Source organism: Protopterus annectens, chromosome 6.part0 (assembly GCF_019279795.1).
Source record: "Protopterus annectens isolate FY-2018-M chromosome 6.part0, PAN1.0, whole genome shotgun sequence".
In the NCBI taxonomy this organism is placed as follows: domain Eukaryota; kingdom Metazoa; phylum Chordata; order Ceratodontiformes; family Protopteridae; genus Protopterus; species Protopterus annectens.
In genome coordinates, this window is record NC_056737.1 from 1,688,202,481 (window position 1) to 1,688,226,580 (window position 24,100).

The following is a 24,100-nucleotide window of genomic DNA, read 5'->3' on the forward strand; positions in this document are numbered from 1 at the left end:
GCTGCCCCAAATCTTCTTCACCAGATTGTCTTCTCTTTTTCTCCACATGTGCCCAAACCACAGTAATCTGTTCTCACAGACCTTTTCTGCAACTGGAGCTACTTTGACTTCTGCTTTTATGTTCTCATTTCTTTGTCTATCCCAAAGTGTGAATCCTACCACCCATCTCAGACACTTCATCTCGATCACTTCTAGCCTCCTCAACTGCTCTGCCTTTACTGCCCAGGTTTCTGTACTAAGCAGTAGTACTGGTCACACCACTGTTTTGTACACCTTACTTTTCAGATTCTTTGGCATTATTCTGTCATATACTTCACTTGACCCTCTGTGCCAGTTGGCTGCAGCCTTTCTGATTCTAGCTTTGACCTCCTCATACAGACTTCCCTTCTCTTCAACCACTCCTCTCAAATACTTGAAACTGTTAACCTGTTCCAATATTTTCCCTTCTATCTTAATTCTCAACTTCTTCTAATTTCCGCATTTGCTGCCATTACAACTGTCTTATCTGTACTCAGTTTCATCACATATGCCTTCAGTTTTGCATTCCATTCCCCTATCCTTGGTTGAAGTTCTTGCTCAGAGTCTGCTTGTAATGTCACATTTTTGTTGATCTGTCCCACCTGATCTGCTTGATAATGTAGTCCATCACCAGTATGAACAGCAGTAGGCCCAGAGCTGAACCCTGACACACACCCATTCCTGCTGGAAACTCCTCTGTGAGATCAAACATTGTTCATACTTGAGTCACTGAGTATTTGTACAAAACTTGCACTAATTCTACCAATGTTTCAAGAACTTTGAACCACCACAGGACTGTCCAAATCAGCTTTCTTGGAAACTTGTCATATCTGCAATTCTAGGAATGCCTAGTTGGATTCTTTCCTTGCCTTTAGCTTCTTCTCAACTATCTGTCTCACTGCAAGCATCAAATCAGTTGTACTACATCCTGATCTGAATCCAGATTGCTCATCTCCTAACTTACTTTCAACTACTCTGCATATTCTTTTATCAATCACTCTGCCCAGGACATGCATGCAATGTAACAGTTTGACACCTTTGTACTGACCACAGTTGTGAATGTCCCCTTTGTTCTCTAACACTGGTACTAGCATATTTGCTATCCAGTCATCTGAGATATGTCTGTTTCTCCACACTGCTGCGAGTACCCTCAGGAACCATTTCTCCACTACCTCAACCAAAATCTTTTATCGTATCTGCTGTGACTTTATCAGAGCCTACTTCTTTACCTGATTTCATTTTATTTAGTGCTGTTCTTATTCAACTAAGCTAGGTTCCTCCTCTTGTCTCATCATAGGGTCTGGTGGGGGGCAGTATAGTTTCTGTGGAGTTTTCTTCATTCAGAAAATGCTGGAAGTACTCCTTCCATCTGACTTTGATGTCCTGTGAAATGGTGAGCAGGTTGTTGCTGGCATCACTTATGAAGGGTGTCTGACTATTTTCTTTATCTTTTTGTCTTTGCCTTGTGACCTGATATAGATTATTTGTGCCATCTACTGAGTCACTTTACAGAAGCTGGTAGAAACCTTGTAATGCCTTGTTCTTTGCTATTGCAACTCCTTTCTTAGCCTCATTTTCAGCCATCCAGTATTCCTTCCTAGCCTGGTCCGTCTTTTCTATCTCCCACTTTTTCCTGCAGTTCTTCTTTTTTTGATTTCTTTGAATTCTGTATTCCACCACTAGCAGCTTTCCTTATGTACCTTATTTACATACCTGGCTCAGCTGCATATCTATTCTGTAGTCCTTACACGTGCTGTTTTAAGGTGCTGCCATTCTTCTTCATCTTCATCTATTTCCCCTTCTTCTTGAAGTGCTAGACTCCCGAGTAATTCTGTGAACTGTTGTGCTTTCTCTCCAGTCAACTTCCAAGCCTTCAACTTGGTCTCTGTTGACCTCAGAGCCCTTTGATTCTACCCCTGTGCCCTTTCCTTATTAGGAAGAAGTCTACCTGAGTTGCATGTTGGCCACTCTTGTATGTGATCTTGTGACTGTCTCTCTCTCTTGTTGAACCATATGTTGGTTACTAGCCATTTGCCAGACAGAAGTCTAGAATGGCCTCTCCTTCTTTACTCCTGTTACCCCAACCATGTGGACTCAGGCAGTACTCAAATCCTGCTCACTCTGTCCCAATATGTCCATTCAGGTTACCCATCTTCAACACTACTTCACATTGTCCTGTTTTATCATGTAAGTCCTACAACAGCTGTCCGAATGCAGTCTTTTCTCCCTATCACAACCCTGCTGTTGGGCATAGGTTGAGATTGTGAATAATGCCCTGTTATTAGGCTGGAGTCTATTTGCCATTAGTCTGTCACTAATTCTGATTGCATCACTCACTGCCTTATAAAGCCTTTCCCTCACCACAATTCCCACACCATTTCTAGCCTGTCTTTCTCCTGAGTAGTAGACTCTGGATTCTAGGCCAAGTAGCTTTGCTACACTGCTCTTCCATCTTGTCTCATGGATACCTAGGATGTCCAATTTCCTGCTTACCAGCATGTTATCCACTTCCAAGCTCCATATTTTTCTTAGTTCATGTTTAGCAGATTGATTGGTTTTACATCCAGCTTTTGCTCAACAGAGCTATCCTAGATAACTCAGGCTGGGCAACTGGACATCAGCTGGTCAGTAGCTTATTGACCCTGGGCTGCTGGGCTTTATCTTATAAATAGGGGCACATACACCCCTCCCACCATTAGCATGGTTGCCAAGGGAATTGGCTGGGTCCTCAATCCACTTACCACCGGCAAATACCCATGCTCATTTGGCAACATTAATTAACATAACTGAATCACCTAGAGACATATTTTACACCATCGAGCAGCTATCCCTGCCATGGCATGCAGTCTGTGATCTGTGTTTTCCTTTCTTGAGGATACTGTATACCACAGTAGATGCCAAAGTGGGTTGTCTATACAACTCTTCCCATATAGGGCACCATAAAGACTGTGTGCTGCTACCTACAACTCTTTTCTTAGGTGAGACTGAGATGGAAACAATCAGCATATTTTATTTCCCAGAGAGGAACCCCACAGACACACAGGGAGAACATGCAAACTACAAACAGGCACTAAAATGCAGTCAGAGGTCACGATCAAACCTTGTGCATGGGAGATGAAGACCTTAACCATTATTCTAACTGGTCTTTTGCAAAATAATGATGGCTATAACCATATTAGGAAATCATTTATGCATGATATAAGCAAAAAAGTCTGAAATCCAGTGTAAGTTGACCATGCGCCAGTCAGTTTAGACCAAAGGGAGCACTACATGCAAGAAGTATTATCTTTGTAATTTTACACTGTAATGTAGTGAAAGTCGTGGAACATAGTTGTAGATAAGATGGTGCTGCTTCAAATGCACAGCTATGTACTATACAAATAGCTGTCAGAGGGGTTATTATGGTGTTGCTGCTGGTTGTCCATGTTTGCTATTGCTACAGCTGAGACAAATGATAGACAAATTGCTCTGCACTGCCACTATTGGTATCCAGTAGAAGCAGTTGTGATATGCTATGTGGAATGCAGCAGGCTGTAAACATTACGTATGCAGTAGCAGGCTCATAATGAAGACTCCCCCCAACTCATCCAGGAAACAGAGATGGGCTTTGAGCAGGCTACAACACTCTCTAAATGACCAGCCATTTCCAGGACAGGGTGGCATTAAAGTGCTTCTCAACATCTCCCTGCAGGATATGGACTTGTGTTATTAGTCAAGTGTAAGTGGGTAGGTTGCATCGCCTGGAAAAAAGGAAGTGGGGATTAGTCATGGCTACCTATCTGAATATATAGATAGAGAAATAAATGTGGTTAACAATTAACATTACAATAGTCTGCAATTAACAGCTAGGCTGCCATGAGGAATCATATCATAAGACAGGCAATAAAGCGAACTTGTGTGCCCAATGTAAGCATCAGGGGCACTGCCAGAATGTTGAGCCAATATGTTAGTAATATTGACCCATGCATCTCACTCTACCTGCAGCTGATGAAAGAGTAAACTTTCCTGTTATGATACCTCTCACTCTCTAGTCCAAATGGGGTCCTTATAGCCACATGGCTCCAATCTACTGAACTAGGAATCCCGAGAAAGCATGCAATTCTGTAGAAGGTATGCATGGTACTATCTCAATCCTGTGGTGGCACTGGGAAGTAGCTATGCTCATCCACATAGGCCAAGTGTATTTTGAGGAACTATTGCAGTATCATCAAGGAAGAAGCCTGTGAGATACCTGTGTCCCTAGTATTTCTTGGAAGGGTCCCAGTGGCAACTATAGTGAGGACAATACATATCTTGGTATCCATACAAATAGGAAGGCCACATATTCCCCCATTTCCAATTTGTGGGTCCTATGACTCACTCACTCTGAATATATCTAGTAAAACAACTAACCTTTGCAGTAACTAAATACAGCTTCAGTAACACATCAACAATATTCAGATAGGTTATCCTCTGTTTATATCGCCTTTGAATAGGTCAACAAGCATTACTGAATGTACCAGTTGTACTGATGTCAGAGGCAAGCAGCTCAAAGTAGGAAATAGTAAGGCTTGCAGAAAAAACAATCATCCTTACTGACTACAAAGTAATAAGAGAAGGTACAGATTTTGGTTTATAACAGAAGTGCACATAGCACAGTTGCATACAAAATGGGACTATGAACTGCAAAAGGCAGAAAGATGGCCTCATTTACAAAAACAAGTTGCATAATTTACACACACTTCTCATTTACACCTCACTATTCCCATATTTGCTTAAGAATTTTTAAATCAGTTTCTACTTGCTGCTCATAAGCACAGCTTATTGCATCTGAACTGTGCCTCAATTGTATTTGAATGCAACCAGGGCATATACTCACTGAGATTAAGCATAATTACTATAAATGAAAACATAAATGCTGAACTTAAACTAGACACAGGTGCATAATGTAATATTATGTTTGAACAACCTTTTGAAGCAATGAGGCTAAAAGGAACTGCCTGGCAGTTAGCACAGAGGATTAAGGCCCTAAGCTTTTAACAAGATTATCCTGCAACCAAACATATAAGACTTGATTTCTTCTTGCTCCATTTATTTACTGAGTCTGAACAATTCCCTTAACCTACCAGTGGTCACTGGTTGCTCTTGAAAAATAACTTTTTAACCAACCAGTGGACACAGATTGGCCATGAAAAAAACTCTTTTATCTAGTGCAGTTACCCAGTTGCAAATTACTTAAAACAAAGTACAGTAAAGAAAGCTGTATGCACATTGTTGGTATATTTGTTGTGTCAAGTAAAGCCAATAATTTAAAAACAACTCACATTTGGGCATAAAAATAAGATTTTCAAGATTCCTTCAAAATCCTAAGACATAAGCTAATTCTTTAATGTTCTAAGTAGGTTGACGCAAATAAATCTGATGGAACATCAAGAGATAAAGCAATAATACCTTTCATGAGTATGATGATTCATTTATAGGCTTAGGACATTTGCTACTACTATAAATTACTTTGCATTTTAGCATACTACTACATTTTTGATGACATACCAATGATATTTGTTTTAAAAAGAGCAATGTAAAGTTTATGTGCCATCAAAAAGGAATTAGAACCAACAGAATTGGGGAAGTGTGTTACTGTTGAAAAGTAAGACAAAATGTGTATTTGTTTAGTCCACAAGAACTGAGTAACATAGCTAAAAGAGAGCATTGCAGACTGCTTACACTTTTAAAAGTAGTCAACTGCCACAGATTCTAAGTTCTTTTTGGTATTCAATGTAAGCAAGGGTTATTGGCAAGTAAAGACAAGAAAAGAAAGCTTTGCATTCATAGCCCAAGCTAGCATTATGTATACTGAGTGCATGATGAGTCACAATGCTTAATATACATATGAGAAGCCAGGTCTTTCTGCACAAGAAGCAGCTTCTCATTGTGGCTGCAGTATAGAACCACAACCAGATTATACAAGAAGCTGAGGTAAACATTGAATGTATATGAGCAAGTCCGGTAGGCATTGCAATTCCATGCACACTAGGGGGAAACTACACTGACAATATATTGATGCAATCTACAGCTATATATATATATATATATATATATATATATATATATATATATATATATATATATATATAGAGGGAGAGAGAGAGAGATGTTCAATGAAAGGGAAAATGTCAGGCATAACTTCATTCTCTCGTGGAGTGTAGAGAATTACTATAGCACCAGCAACCACAGTGCTGAACAAGAGATTGCAAAGTTTGCTGCTCACCAAAACAGGATGGCAAAATGAAATGGAGAAGGGGGTATAATAATACTTGAATGTTATATTATGTGAAACACAGACAGGACAGATGGGATACAGTAACGTAACATGATATACCTACCTAAACCAGTCAGAATTTGATCAATGTACCTGCAGTATAATTTGATTGCCATTAAAAAAGGAAAATATGAAATCCTGACCAGAGATGATCCATCAAGTCAGTCCACTTGCATTGTATAGTCAGTTCCCTTACAAAGAAAGCAGCAGATACATTCATACTGAGGGTACAGAAAATATACATTTCAGGGGAATGTAATACAGTTAGAGAATAATAACAAGGAAAAAGAAATAGTCCTCATGTGATTTAAGCCCATGTCTTTCTCAGTGATATTCTTTCAATGAGTGTATTATCAAGGAGATCCTCAGAATCACTCAGACTAAAGTTGTCAGAAAACACTCATTTCAGGGGAATGTAATGCATTTGCAGACTGAGAGCAAGAAAAAGTAGACAGGCTTTAAGGGATCTAAGTGTATGCCTTTCCTAGTGATATTCTTTCAACTAGTGTATTAGCAAGTAGAGCCACAAAAGCACTCAAACAGTGAAATACACATGACAGAGGAATCTAGCACATTGCAGATAGCAAACTGAGCATTAGAATCCACCACCCATTGCACTGACACTGTATAAATCACTTTAAGAGTTCACTGAGCCAATAAAGCAATTAGACAAAAGGCATTATCTGTACCATATTTTCATGGTGTTGCATATCAGTGCTGAGCTTATTTGCACAAACAATGGCAATATCCATAGTGAGTGTTAAGGACTGGACTTCATTTTTGCCATAGGGTGAGAAGTACCATTTTTTATTGGTTATATATGGTTATCAACACTGGTCTATGTAATTTGTCATGCAACATATAAACACAAAAAGAAGATTTCATTTAATAAGCCCTTCTTGGGCATATGTGTGTTGTGTTTATCTATGTTTTGATCAGATTAAAGGTTAGAAATGGAGTATAGAACAGAAATGAAAAGGGAATGCAAGTAGAGGGTAGAACACAAGGCTAGAAAATAAAGAATGAATACGGTGGGGATGAGAAAGAAGCATACTTCTCAGCATCCTAGTAAATAATCCTGGACAAATGTGAAAATATTTGTAAATATTTAATGACTTCAGTCCTCAATGAATTATAAGAAAAGTACACTTTTTATGATGAACACATCAAACAATAGGAGACAATCATGTATGCATTATTCAAATATCTTGAAAGTCGAGAGGTATTGGTGGGACTGGTGCCCTATTATTTATTTACTTTTATTTTTAGAGAAGGGAAAGCTGGGGAAGGAATTCAGAGAAGTAAGAGGTGGGTAAAACTGGGAGGCTAGGTAGCAGGGAAAGACAGACATGACTGACTGGTTGTGGGGTAATACAATGAGGTAGGGGGACGCATTGGTAAAGCAGACGGGGAAGTCAATGGTGAGAGAAGAACAGTACAATATACAGGGGTGGGCATGCACAGAAAAGTGAGGGTAACAGCATATTGGGATATAGCCCTGGGTATTCATCAATGCAGTCTCTGCCAGCTTAGACCCAATGGGAGATTACTTGTCAGCAGAAGGTAGAGTCAGAACAAGGCAGGTACACAACTCAATGATTTGCTGGAGCATGGTCTCCATTGACCTGATGTGGGCATCCAACATCCTGTTTATTATCTTCCCCACAAGCTCTATCAGCTCCTGATGAGTGATAAAGGTGTCACCTTCACTTGGACTGCTACCTGTCAGTACCATTGTACCACCTTCCTGTGAAGGGGTACCTGATGGAGGAGGTACAGGTAGTGATGGAGGTGTTGGGTCAACTTTGGCAAGCTGGGACCAGCATGTAAGAGAAGGGATTGTGACAAAGGATAATGGGAAGTAAATGCAAACACAATGAAAACTGTATTCTTAACTATGTTAATACTGATTTTGTTAAACATAATAAACTTTGAATTGTAGCACTTTAACAGGAATTTCATCATGTTTGTCTTAATATCACATATGAAAGGGGTAACTGAGCCAAAAGCCATATGAAATCTGACATAACAGAATATTAACATTAGGAGCTATTTATCAAGACACCTCAATTATGCTTGTTGCCTGTGATGCAGTGTAAGTTTTGGCAATAGTAAAACTGTACATACACAAAATTACATGCTGATCACACAATACATACATCTATCACAGGTGATAGACAAGGGACAGATATGTCTAGTGTATATTATGAAATGGCCAGAAAACTGCTACTTATGGATCTTACATACATGGATTGAGTAGTGATACATTGATATTACTGGGATGACAAACATAGTTTGTCCTGACAATAGAACTTTGATGGTTGGGTGAGGAATTGAACCCACATCCATCGTAACAATCTCAGAGCATGAAGACTTAATATGATTATCCACTTGTCCACATATACCGGAGGATACATGGTAAAGCACACTTCTAACATTGCACAGTCATACTACTGCCCTTGAAAGTATTCACAGATGTGGTACTGCTATATAAGTTGCACATAATTATATTTAATGTCTACAACTGTTACAATGAAAACAGGTACTTTTTATGACAGCATGTATACTCATCCTGGTGCTCTCTTAGGTGCTCTAGTCTTCTGTTATGCATCAGTCTATTCCTTTCTGTTTCTGCAGGGGCTAGAGTTGTAAAAAGAGCTTAATGAAAATTTGGATGGTGGCATGCAGTGTCAGGTCATTTGGTTAGCTAAATGTTGTTATACTTAACAATCCTGAGGTAGTGCCTATGCCTTAACTTCATTCTCTCATTAATGAAGGAGGTTAGGTTTGTGTCAACACAGGTCACTGCATTGCTGATGGCACTTCTCCCCATGTTTAGGATGCGAGTACCATGGGTGGCATTCATACATGAATTGAATTCATGCCCTACAGTAACTCCATCTTCATATGGGTAATTATGAGGTGACAATTCTCTCCACCAAAACATAAATGGTTTCCTGTGCATAGGCAGGTCTGCCCACAGGTGTTCAGGCATGTGCATGGTATTATGAAGTAATCTGCATGTTTATCAGGTTTGATCATCATGAAAAATGAGCAATTCGAAAACAGTAATGAGAAGGGCCCTAATTAGCATAATCATCATGCCCAGAGGAGAGTTCTAAATGATAGAAATACAGAAAGAAGCCCTGTTTCTTATCATGCTACAGAAGAAAACTTTGCTTCCCTGAGCTTGAATCCTGCGACCCTCTAGAGCTGCAGCATTTGTTATTGAGTGTGATATTTGCTTATACAGTATAAGGTAAGTGCTTCTTTCTACATATCCAGTTATTTGCTCAGGGCTAACTTTTGTTCTTCTCTTAATGTAAGGCCTAGAAGGGATGTTAGTTTTTCAGTATATCTAAATATATTGGTCAAAGCTGTCTTAATGAGTACAATGCAAATGCAGCCTACAGGAATATTAAATTAGGTGGAAGATACAGTACTGTGCAATACTATTGTAGTCATGGGTGCCTTGCATATATGTGATTAGTTGCAACTTTTGTAACACTACTTTTGTAATAGTTATGTGTTCTTGTTAAGCTGCACGTCTGTGCTTGTTTTATGTGGGATATGTGCTCAGGACACATACATGCCTGACATTTACATAAAGATTGTTTGAGGTTGGAGATACAAGTGTCAGGCATAATTATAGCATACTAGATGGCCTAGTAGGATATTAATAGTGTAAGGATTTGTAAGGCCCATGAAGGACAATGGCTGATATTCTGATTATTGCATTTGTTTCCATGCCAACAGATCTATGCCTATAAAGCAGGCACAAACAAAGGCAATGTGTCTGCTGGTGTTTCAACCCACACACACAGGTTTACAGATGTTGAGAATAATATGGTGCAAGAGGCTCTCTGGCTCTTATAGTGGATGGCTGTTTGTGAACAGACTTTCTGCAGCTCTGTATGGCATGAAATTTTCATCAGTATTAATTGTGTGTATGATCAGGATCCTAGTTACAATATGGTCTACTGCAAGACAACTGATATGATCTATGCCACCAGCCACAGTGCAGAGTCTCTGGCATGGAAAGAAGGGCAACAGGTAGTGGGCCATCTACCAAACAACACCTTACAGAGATGGAGGCACTCCTGGCCTCACTTAAAAGCAGTGTCATCTTCACCAAGTCTCACAATGTGGTGCTGCATAGGTCCCAGAATGCTTTGACTGAAGTTGCCTGAGGTGTGTACATTAGAGATTCAGTAGCTGTAACACATCCTTGCCTCTTAGTCACAATAAAGTTTATAATACCAGTTTGACTTTTGGCATACAGGTACATCAGTGATCAAAATTTCACATCCATTTGTACATGATTTTGCCAGGGATGTTACTTATTATCATACTTGTAAAGATTCAGCTGCATGCATATTTGAGGTGCTGGGTCCTATTTACACTAGATATTTCTTGCATTGACGTATTCACTAATAACAGTTTATCTGACACCAGCATAAGACCCTTCACCCATTGCACTGTATGGAATTGCTCCCTCTGATGTTGGAGGATCTGTAGCCTCTTATAGTAATGACAGGAATCAGTTGGCACAGTCACAGGGATAGTGAACTTCACATCCCATAGTCTCTATGCATGCACAAATCCAGGAAACACAACCATCTGAGAGAGGACAGGTTGATAGAAAAACTAGGGATAAGAGAAGTGTGGTTGCCCTTAGACCAGAGATAGCTGCATCTGCCCCTAGCACTTGTAGACAAGGGGTCCACACAGGCAGATTGGTAATGGGTTTAGTAGGAAGTATAATTACCACCCTCCCCCTGAGATTGATGAGCTAGTGGCTGCCACCCAACATATGCACAAGTCCATTGTGGAGGCAAAGGATAGTTGTACCACAGCTATGGCAGAGATAGCGAGGATGATTCAGGCTGTGCATATTGACTTGCAGGAGTGTATGACCCATATCTGTGCTTCACTGAATAGACTGAATCATACATTGGACTGTGCAATGTCTTCTCTGGGATGTGTGTCTGGGACAAGGGGGAGTTCTAGGGTTTGTTCATCAGATGTTGGCCAGCATGGCTTGTATGAGGAGATCCTCCTCTCACAGTGATAACATTTCAAACAATGATAACATAGATTGTGGAGGTGTCTACACTCAGGATAGGGAGGGCATTGGAATTGTTGTTGCCATTGTCATGCTGGCACATCTAAAGCAAAAACCGGAACAACACACCAGACCTGGCCCCAAGTCAACACAAAGCTGGTAAAAGTCTTGAAGTGAGTAGCAGAGGGAATCTGCAAACCAGCTGTGAACGATGTAAACACTCAAACCATATAGAGAAAGGAATTCCAGCTCAAAGCTTTAATAAACAGATACAAACAAGCGCTTTAGCCTGGACACTTCCTTAAAATACTGTTATGGCCACTCAGTATTTATACATTTAAACTGTTAAATTGTCAATTGAAATGGAACAATCACCTCTTAAAGTGCAATAGTGTTAAATTAGCGCTTTTACTTCATTTGAGCAAATTACAAATATAAAATCTCAGCCACATCAAGTTGTACACATAAAGTCATAATTAATCTTTCCTAATTTCATCTTTCCTAATTTCATGCTGGCACATCTACTAGTAGACTTCAGTCTAGGTCACATAGTATACAAAAATCTAGTAAAGGCAGTGCAACCTCTGCAGAGCCCGCTCATGTGGGTGGGGATGAGCACAGGAGGCTTCATCCACATCATGCACTCCCTGGACCTGTCCAGTAAGCTGAACAGCAGTGTCGCACCATATGCTGAGGCTGTGTCTCTGCAGACATACACACACACACACACACACACACACACACACACACACACACACACACACACACACACACACACACATGCACACACACGTACACACGCACACACAAACTTTCAAACATCAGGGATTGCTTCTTGTTTCACTACTTTCCTGTCAGCACATCAAATCAAAGGACATGTCATACTTGTAGGCAGTAGCTGGTAAAAATCAGTAGAAAAATGTCAGTGACTGAGTGTTATGTAGCCATTTGTATGCATTTCTGATGCCAGTATTTTGTTTTATTTTCATGTTCCCATCCCTCTATTTATCATAATCTTTTTTTTAATGATCTCTATTGATATTGACATTTTCTACAGCATCTATCTTGGCTGTGTCAGTGGTGAGTCCCAGTCCCCAGTGCAACAGCAGTCTCAGCCATTCCCTGCATCCACTGAACCTTTATCCAGTCCTGCCTTCCGAGTGGGTGCAGTGAAGTAGCAGGATACTCCTCCTGCTGCCTTTCATAATCACAAGACAGTAGTGGCTTTGTTTCCTCATTGCCAGAGGTGAGCAGTATGGCAAATGCAAAGAAGGTAGTGGTGGAGCAGATAGACCAGCAGCTGGAAGCCCATATCAGCCACTTAGAAGGGTTCTCTTGCAGCTTTCACAGCCTACTGTCACCACCATTATCTCCTTATGTGTGGTTCAGTGGGGGAAGTGGCAAGGGTGCTGTCTGAGCTCTCCCTGGGTATCACACAGGTAGTGCAATACAGAAGGCCATACCCACCCTATCCCAAATATGAGTGTTTTTATTTTTTATGTATCACAGGTTTCTCCTATTTGCTGTCCAATCCTCCATATCATGTGTCCTCCTTTTACCTATGTGCCTATAAGTCCATTGTGCACCACTGCACAGTGTGTCAGCACCTCCCGTCTCTTTTTGTCTGTGTTTTGTATTTATGCATGTGCTCTTTTTGTGAATCTCAGCCTATTACCATCCCTTTTCTTTTCTTTAACATCATTCCCTATCTTTCCTTCTCCTGAATAATGAAAACAAAAATGAGCTTCTATCCATCCATCTCTCTCTCTCTCTCTCTATCTATCTACCTTCCTTCCTCTTCCCACTCAAATTCTTACCATCCATTTATTTATTATTCATTTTACATTTGTTAACTGGGAATGTCCACTGCACACATGTCCATTTTCAGTGGAAGCCCGAAGAGAAAAGCTCCACATTTAAGAAACAAACAAACAATATGAATGAATGGGGTAAGCAAAAAGCAGTATAGATATGGCAATCAAGTACAATTTTCAAAAACAATTATGGACATTTACATAAAAGGACATAAGTTAGGTAGTCATGACAGCAAGAACAGTGTGGACAAAGTTACAACATGATTATAACAAGTAATCAATCAATAGGCAAGATACTTATGAGTTTACTTAAGCAGTAGGCATGGCTTGCCATGAAAACAGCTGTTTACCATCATGAAACAAAATGGAGGACAGTGAGGAGGAAAACTAAGAGCTAACCTGGACCTTTACAGCAGCTGAACCAGGCTGACTTGAGGTGAGTTATTAGTGAGTTTTTAAATTGTGGTAAGGATGTGATGGAAGATATGTGTGCAGGTAGTGATCCATATTTTAGATACAAAACTGGAGAAGAGTAACTCCCCTGCTGTGTTGTGGGGTTTGGTTACCTCAAGAAGGGATTTATTGTTAGAGCGGAGAGTCTAGTTGTTGGAGTATGCTTGTAGTAGATTTTGCAGTGATGGGGTTTTATCAGGATAGCACAAAATCTTATGAGCGAGTATGAGTTGATTGTATTTTAAGAGTTGGGGGAATTCTAAGCAGTCAAGCTGCTTTAAGGCAGTGCAGTGGTGAGTTTTATATGGGGAGCCTGAGGCAAACCTGGCGATTTTGTTGTAACAGGATTCTAGTTTTGTTAACTCAGTCTTTTTTGAGATTGGTAAGGATAGGGGAGGCATACAGCATGGTGGACAAGAGATGGGTGCATGCAATTGTGGCTTTTGAGTGTTTTATAAATTATTGTTTTTTTCTATAGAGGGTCCCAATTTTTTTTCTGTACTTTCTTAATTGTGTGGGTAATGTGAGTATCAAATCTCAAATTATTGTCAATCTCAACACCAAGGAGTTTTGTGTGAGCTGAGGGAGAGATTTTAGTTTTATTACTGGATGTAATATTAAAGGTGAGGTCAGAGGGGGTAGATCTGGTTGGTTTGAAGATAAGTAGTTTTGTTTTGCTAGGATTCAGAATTAGTTGAATGTTGGATATAAATGTTTCAACTGATAGGAATGATTGTTGAGTAAGTGATTGGAGTTCATGTAGGGAAGAAGCTGAACAGATGAGTGTGGAATTGTCTGCATATAGAATAACAGTTGTGAGGGGAGTAGAGGTGTGGGGTTGGTAATGTACAGAGAGAATAGTAGTGGGCCTAAAATAGAGCCTTGTGACACACAAAGAGTAACTGAGAGCAGAGGGGAAATTTCGTTTTGCCACAATATGGCTTGTTGGCGGCCAGCTAAGTAGCTTTGAATCCAGGTTAAGGAAGAGTCAATGATGCCAATATTGGAGAGAGTTTTGATGAGTGTACTGTTTCTAACCATGTCAAAGGCTTTTGAAAGGTCAAGAAAGGTTGCAGAAACAAATTTACCATTATTTCTGTGGTTGTTGACTGTGTTAGTGAAGGACATTAGGTCTGTGGTGGTACTATGAGAGGGATGGGAGCCATGTTGTGTAGCTGATATGATTTGTTGGGTATGCAAATAGTGCATGTGTTGAGAGTGTATGCACCTCTCTACGATTTTGGCTAAAGGGGATAAGATAGCTATTGGGTGATAGTTGGTCAGTTCTGTGGAATTCCCTCCTTTTAGAAGAGGGATAATATGAGATAATCTTCCAAATTTCTGGGACAAGGGTTTCTGTTAGGCATCTATTGATGAGAATGGAAATCGGATAGTCTATAGCATCAGCTGCTATTTGTAGGACTTCAGCTGGTATTTTATTGGATGCTAGGGTGTTGGGCTTAAGTTTTTTAAGATATTTTATAATATTGTCTGTTGAGATGGGATGGAAGTGGAATAAGTTGATATTGCTTGGTGGTTTGCAGGGTTTTAGAGAGTGTGGGTTGTTAGAAATCTTTTGTTAGTGGGATAGGGTAAGAATTGTGTTAGTGAAGCATTTGTTAAATTGTGTTGCTATGGTTTCTGATGTGTTTACAGAGGTAGGGGAAGGAGTACTACTTTTATCTGGTGATGTATATTGTTTATGGGTGCGCAGAATCTTTGAGGTTTGTGCTGATGTTCTATTTGTATTTTATGGTAGTAATTAGTTTTGTCCAGTTTTACTGGTTTCTTGGCTTTATTTCTGAGCTCCTGGTAGTTTTGTGTAGTGGTTAGGGATTTAATTTTGTGCCAGTGTGCCAGGCTTTGTCTTTGGCCTTGAGGAAGGATCTGGTTTCCTTGCTTAACCAAGGAGCAAATTCTAAGGAGAAGAGCAATCTTTGACATTTGCTCTTCTCCTGTGTTTTCTGACTTTTTTTTCTTATCGACATTTGACATTCCAAGTGTTGACATTTTAATAGGGAGCTGATGTATTTGGTTGTATTATTAATCAGTATTACTGAAGAATTTAAATTTGCTTTTGTTAGGCAGATGAACATTCAGCTTTTGCTTGAACTGGTTGAGAAAGTCCAAACCAGTCAGTTTGGAAGGTGTAGTATTCCAGGATGCAAGGGCTAGTTTTTGAAATGATCTTTCACAACTATAAAGAGAAAGAATGTCAGTCTTTAACCTGAGAGAGGTATTCAACCTCAGAAAGTAGGTGCTGTGTCAGAGATAAAAAGTTATTTGGCCTTTTGAAATGAAATGTATTGATGCTATTTGGTCTTACTAAAGTGGATAATTTTGAATATTTTATTTTCAGTGGTCTGGAGTAAATCCACTTGAGGTCAGATAACATTTTTGACATTTCCTTCATACACACTACACCCCAGCAAATTCTGTTCCTTCTTTCAAATGTTTAGAAGGAAGTGTCACCTTGGAATGAGTACGCCATTGCTGCTGTGTCCTGAAAATTTCAAAAGACATTTTTCTTTGCAGTTCAGAACAGATGTTGTGATGTCTGATGATATTTGCTGGCATGTGTTTGATAAAGTGAATGTGCAGATGTTGTGGTAGGTATTTAAAAAAATAGCCTGACTCTAGAGGTCTATATACTATGGTGTTGGGGGGGGGGTGGTGTTAGAAAATTAAAAAAAAAATGATAGCAATCAAGTGGTTTAGCTAGACAATGATGTGAACATTTTTAGATGCAAGAGAATGTTGAGGGATTCAGGCTATCTGAAGTGTGCTGTCATTATGGACAGTATGGGTACTTAGTCCAGCAGTATGATAAATGGATTTATGAGCAATGTGAGAAAAGGAGACACTTCATAACCCCAACCCCCCCCCCCCCCATTGCAGAAAATGTCACATTAACCTGCATTTTTGATTTAGCAGTTTTCGTGGTGAATGGGTGAGGAAGGAGGTAAAAAAAATGGAATAGATTATAAGTAATGAATGGTTGGGAAGTAAAACTTAAACCACCATAAATGGTGTCATTATTGATGACTTTATGGTTTAATGTGTATTAATAGTGAACCAAGAATATTGCAGATCGTCATAGGTGGCCAAGGGAAGAGATACTATTGTTGTTACAAACAAGAATGATCAATGATGTATTAACAGAAGGTGAGGAGCATACTTCTGAAGAGAGGATTCTAAGTATAGGGAACAAAACAAATACAGCAGTGTGCTTGTATAAGAAAACAAAAAGAGAGCTTACAAAAATAAATAAGGATGATGAATACCTTAGGGAATGGATCAGCTCTGAATTTGTAGTTTAAATGTAAGCAATATTGTCACAACTATGAAGACTAATACTAATGAGCTGGCCTTTAGGTTCCTTGGTTCGGTTCTCAGCTAGGATGCCTTAATGTGGAGTCTACATATGCTCCCTGTTTTCCCGTGGGTTTCCTCCAGGTGCTCCAGTTTCGAACCACATACAAAAGATATAGAGTAGGTGGAGCGTGCACTCTAAATTAGCCATAGGTGTGAGTGTGTGTGTGTGTGTGTGTGTGTGTGTGTGTGTGTGTGTGTGTGTGTGTGTGTGTGTGTGTGTGTGTGTGTGTGTGTGTGTGTGTGTGTGTGTGTGTGTGTGTGTGTGTGTGTGCACGCACGCGCGTGTGTAAGTGTATGGTGTAGAAGGACTACCACGGCGCGCGTGTGTAAGTGTGTGGTGTAGAAGGACTACCATGGCATGGATAGCCACCTCGTGTGTAAACCTTGGCTCTAGAGGATTGCCACTGCTGAAGTGACACACTGACCCCTTGTGCAGAAATGGGCAAAAGGGGTTGTAGACAGAATGTTTAACCAGCTGGCTCTCTGTGTTGTGTTGATGTTTTCTGTTTAGCAGATGTTTTAATTACCGAGTAAGTGCAGATGTGATAGACTGACACTATATTAATAGAAATAGTGATTTGATCTAGAGGGTGAGGAAGACTGTTTAAAAAATTTAGCCATATTAAGTAAAAAGGACAAAAGACAGACTAAGATATGGCCAGGAAGATGCCTAACAGCAGACGTACTAACAAACTATGAAATACTTCATACTCTGTGTATGCATGCACATATGGTACCATCTGGAAGAAAAGAATTTTTAGAAAAACTTATATGCCCTCTTTTAGGAAATATGTAAACTAAAGACTGAAATGGTCACACAGAGAAAATATTCAGTAAAAACTACAAGAAATACCCAACTAAGCTCAGAGTCTTCACTGTGTGCTACTTTAAACCTCCTCCGTCATGGGGTCTCTATAGCAGTTGGATGTAACTCAACAACTTTGGATGGATGGATGGATAGATGGACAGATAGAAAAGTCATTTTGACATGAATTTCAAAGGTAAGGCATGGAAAATTACTGCAGATTTAAAAGAATGATCAGAAACATGCAGACTGGATAGGGAAATAGAAAATATATACAGAAAAGTACAAATAGTTCTACAATTGTGAAAGTACTTTTTAATGACCACATCATTTTGACTGAAATTGGTGCTGAATATTGAAGGTTTTTGATAGGAAAAGACTTTAGGAAAATAGATGGTTGGCTCTGTAGAAATCTTTGGTTTCAACGGGAAGTTAGTATATCATGGAAAGAACATTTGAGTATAAGAGGAGGGCTGCAAAAACTGGCATGTATTGTGGTATGAGGAGAAATAGTGCAAGGTGTTATGCATTCACTGTAGTATGTGGTGGAGGGAGTGTGAGAAGGAACATTATAGGCTGCTGTTATATACAATGAGTTCTAGGAGACCACCGAGGGATGACAGAAGCAAACAACTGCAGAGGTAAATCTGTTAATGGAATATGGGGAAATTGAAAGAAGTTATGGAAACAAAAATTCATGGATAAAAGGTTGTAAGGAAGTAAAAAATCCTTTTTTGTTGAGGGATATACAAGGAAATCTATAGGATTCATAATGGAAAATTACGTTAGTAGGTAATGCCTACTTATAGAAAATGCATGAAAAACAAGTGAGAAAAATATGTAGCATGCTGGGAGCTTAGAAATTTACCACAAATGGACAAAACTCAGTGAAAATAAACATTTTAGTTAGTGACTAGGATGAACTTTTGGGAAGCCCAAATCAATTGCTGGTTGAGACAGCATGAGGAATGATTACTACAGGTCCTTAACAAAACAGCAGAAAGTTTTCTTGAAGGTATTAAATGAATGGTATTTTGAGGGAATGTATGCTCAGGATGTTCAGGAAGTTTTACAAATTGCTTGAGGATTTATACAGGAAAAGGTGATAAAATGGAAAGCAAAAACTGTAGACAGATAATATTATGCCAAATTACTACAAAATATTGATGTACATAATACAACTGAGAATACATTTTGCACTAAAAAGTGTACTGATAGAGGAAATTCATGAGATGTGAGGAATTTGTTGATCACTGTAAGAAAATGTATAGATTATATACAACAGTGAAACACAGAAATAAAATTATTAACTTGCAGTATTAAAAAGCCTTTGACAATATTAGTTGTGGCTGTTTACAGGAGACAGTTGATAGTATAATTTTGAGAAGTAATGTACTTTTTTAAATGTGTAGCCAATAATTTCATGATCCTTGGTAGCTGTGGTGTAGAGGTATAAACTCCAATTTGTGTTATATGTAACCTGAGTTTGATAAGTGACTTGCGCACCTGTAGGTACAGGTCAGGAGGATGGGTATGAGCAACTGCAACAAGTTCTGCCATTTCTGGGAGAAAAAGATGGCATTCCATAAGGATGACAACTAGTGAGACCACTAGGTGTTAAACCAGTGGATTTCCATGCCAGCTAAGGAACCATCAGGCAAGGTCCTGGGAAAGCAAATAGATAAACACAGCCACAAAGACAAATGCACACACACAAACGCACACACACACACACACACACACACACACACACACACACACACACACACACACACACACATGAACTTACACATACACACACACACACGAACACATACACATGTACACAAACACACACGTACATGCACGTGCCCATACACATACTTACACACACACACGCAACACACAAGCACACACACACACACAGTACATCTTATTGCTGAATTAATTTTCAGATGATTTTGGGATCATGCCTAACTCCTTTGTTTCAAATGTACTTTCTCTACAAGAACACTGTGTTAGCTTCTCACTGTATTGAATGTAATCATGTGCAATTCTGTGTAATAAATTATGTAAACTAATTTAAATCTCTGTAATTCTACCTATAATTGTAATCACTTGTGCTTGGGTTTTAACTGAAAAGGGTCACTCACCTGGTTATCAAATAGTAGTAAATAAATTGCTAAATGAATTAGAAATATACATTTTATAAGTACTGGACAAAAGATTAGAAACAGGAAAATCCATATTAAACATTTAAGGACAGTAAATTCTACATGGTATAAGGAAATAATGGTGACATGGCAATCAGTGGGGGACAGCAAAAGGATATTGCTTACAATCCCATACAGACTTAAGGATGTGGCAGAGTGAAACAATGTTTATGGAAGGTGTCTGTAGTAAAGTAACTCATAAACAGAGGACTGAGAGGCAAACAAGGACAATAGAGAAGGTGTTTGGTACTGGATGACAATCAGAAGAAACAATGGAATGGAAAGGGACATTTGTATCCACTGAGTCAAACAGCTAACAAACAAAATATAAATGAACTGTTGCTTAACAGTGTTTAGTATAAAGTCTTTCAGCTTTTCCTGGTTAGGGATCGCCACCGCAAAACTCTGGTCCGCTAATGATTGGCAATGGACTTTTCGGTGCCCAGTTGCCAGCCTGATGCCCAACCTTCAAAGAAGGTACACCCATTCACGCATGCACCTACCTGCATGTCTTTAAACATCATAGTATATTCCTCGTAAAATGGTTTGTTAAGATGAAAAATATTGGAGAAACTGATGGTTACTAGACAGAGGGTTGGCACATTTGATTAGAGTTAAAAATGATGCAAGCTAAAATATTGCTCTCTCCCAGTTTTATTTTATCACAAGTAAAATAAAGTATGAATATTTACAGTGATCAACCAAAAGTGTGCTATTGTTGTGGAGAAAAAGAACTTTTGGTCAAAAATTGCAGTAAGTGATGAATGACTTCTGGGGTAAGAGGGATCATATAAAACATTGACTTTTGTGATAAGAGGGATCATATAAAACATTATTGTATTGCAGAAATTATCAACTGCAATAAAAGCCATTATACAATTTCTGGATTGATTGTCCACAAAAAGTACTGGAAGATTCATTTGAAACAAGTAAAACAAAGAATGCAGATGCTGATGGATAATAAAGAAGGGGATGTAAACTGAGGCAGAATTAGCTGTAAATTAAATTATTTTTCAAGAAATTAATATTTCAGATGTTCATATTAAAATGCAGTAAATGCTCATGTACATGAAAAAAACGTATAATATTGCAAAATAAGTATGACATACTCTAAGCTGAGTCAGAAATAGCATGAAACAATGCTGAAACTATTCAAAGAGGAGTGGAGTGTTAACTAGAGAAAGAAAACTGAAACATGGGGAATGGAAAATATCATTATTTAATGTTAACAGTATTAAAATTATACAACAAGGTTTGGTATTATGTTAAAAGATTAGTTATATGTGAATTTGAAAGAAAAAATGCAGTGTTATGAGGAGGAAAAATATTCCACTGATCTGAGTCTGACAGTGCTCTAGATGTCTATATTTTAAGAAAAGTTAGATATGACACTTGAAGATGTGACAGTTATTTCCGGCAGAATCATCCTGGTAGACTACAAGAAGTAAATAAGATTTACAGATTGTTTTTCTGTTTACGCAGCTGGTCAGGAAACCTGGATCATGGAAGTATTTCAGAAATTGGGAAAATGGCATAAATAGGAATACCATAGTAATATGTGGAGGTGATATTAATTGTGGCCCAGACAGCAAATGTTCTGAAACAGTGATAAGTGTAGCTAGACACTAAAGGAAGAACTGAGCAGGCAGCAGACATTGATATAATGATGCAAAGTGATTTTACATACCAAGAGGGAATATTACAGCAACATTATAACAGACAAGGTTGCCTTAAAGTTTTACAGTGGGGTTTTAGACTGTTAAAATGTTATTAGGAAAGGTACATTTAGAACTAATAGAAGTTTCATACAAAGGCTGAAAATCAAGTTACATTTTGACAGACTTTGGGAAAATCATTTGAGTATGAAATTTTGCTACAAAAAGTAGAATGAATGATGTCAAGCATATAGAGAAGAATTAAAAAAGAGAACATTTGTTGTTTGGAGTAAGTGATATGAAGTAGAGGAATGATATTTATGATTAAGCAAATATAAAAAGGTAAAATTATTATATGTTAGAACAAGAGAGTGATGAGAACAAAAATGCACTGAGATTGAAAGAAAGGAGACAATAAATCCACTGTTAGCAAGGATGGTACAAAAATGTATATTCATGGAAAATCTGGTGCAAAATCAAAGGACCTGCCAGCCTTGAGATGAAAAGGAAAGGAGAGGAAAGTGTCATTTGCAAAAATATATGGTATCAGAAAATTTTTTTGAAAAATGCTTTGATGAAAGGTAATGAAAGAAAAGGAAATCAGGTTAGAACAGTTACTTAAATTACAACAGAAGAATTTCATAAAGAGCTGAATACTGTAGATGATATAGGACCACCAGGTATTGATCGTTTTACTTTTTGATTTTACAAGCTGTGGGCAGAAGAAGAATTTAGAATATTAAAAGACATTTTTACAAGGATGGTGAAAGGAGGGAAAATATGGACCATTCATTTATAAATAATTGTAACATGTATCTCGAAAGGAAAACGATAACAAATGCAGTCCAGTTTCTTTATAAAATATGGATTCTAACTTTTTGACTACATTTTATTTTGCAATTTAGGCTAAGCGTAGTACTGAAACATATATTAGAAGTAATTACAATAGAAAAAGGGAGAAATGTACAGGAACTTTAAGTAACTTTGCATTAAATACTGGAACATACACAAAAAGAAAAAATGGAGTAGTGATTAGAGAAGCCATAACTAAAGCATATGACAATGTTGATCATTTAGCAATGTTAGATATGTTAAAGACATGCCCCCGGATTCACGAAACCTCCGTGTAAGACTAAATAAGTCTTACTCGGAAACTACAGTTGAAAGGTATGACGTCAGCGTGCCATGCATATTCATGAGGTTATGCTGACTCCACTCCAAGTCTAACACGGACCGTGCAGGAAGGCAAGGGGTGTGTCTGACTGCCGAGCAGTCCTAAGGTCCATGCCCCTGCAAGTGTCTGAATTGTGAAATGTCAGCACACATGAGCGAGTCTGCTCAAATGTCAAAATACCCAACACTACACTCCCTCACATTGTAAACCCCCAGTAGAGTCATAAAATGTAAATTTTTTTTTTTTATATAATTCCCGATATAGCTGCCCGTATTTGCACGTGTTTGCACGGGTGTACCCATAGCTTAGCTGCAGTTAGCAATGTCGACATTGAAGAGCATAATAACAAATGTTTATGCAAATCAATCCAAATAGCAATAGCGTAGTGGTAGAGCCTTCGCACAAAGAAGAGGTATTCACGGTTCAAGTCCCACCACTCCCCTCTCTATTTTATGTTTTAAATTAACATATGAAATAATTCCTGACATATATGATTAAAATATTACTAAAAAGCATTGAAATGGCCTATGTATCAGTGAACAAAATGTATATATAGAAATGTAAGAAGGATCTTGACATATAAATGCCCGTAGCTAAGCAGCGCTTTACCCAGCGCAATCTAGTTGCCCACAGCTAAGCAGCACTTTACCCAACGCAATCTAGTTGCCCACAGCTAAGCAGCTCTTTACCCAGCACAATAAGTTTGTGTGGAGCTGTGCACCACGCTAACCAGTGCACCGTAGGGCAACATGGAGCAAAGTTGCCTAAACACAGCCAAACCTCCTAGCCTGTCTGGACAGTAGTAAAATAAAATGCAATGACAAGGTTTGAACCCAGAACACTGTGCACCATAAACAAAGTACTGAACCACTAAGCCATGCCAGCTAAAGATAAACATCCACTGTTAACATACATATACTTATAAATGTTATATTAACCATTGCTAAGCAGGTCAGCAGTCAGCCGAGAATTTTCAAAAACGGCCAATCACAAAAAAGTGCGGGAAATGCGGCATATTTAAGCTCCATAGGTGGGAATACTCACCATAACTGATTGTAGCTCCCATCTGCAGTTAGAATGTCTGGTGCTGGAAAGGGTACTCGCTTTCGAGCGCAACGCTGGGGCATCGAGGAGTCAAAATACATGGTTTGGCTCCTTGTCCATTGTCATAAGTCTCGACTCCTGCAGGGCCAGTTCCAAGGGACAGAGTATAAGGCAGAGGCTTGGAACCGGTTGGCTCATGATCTCACC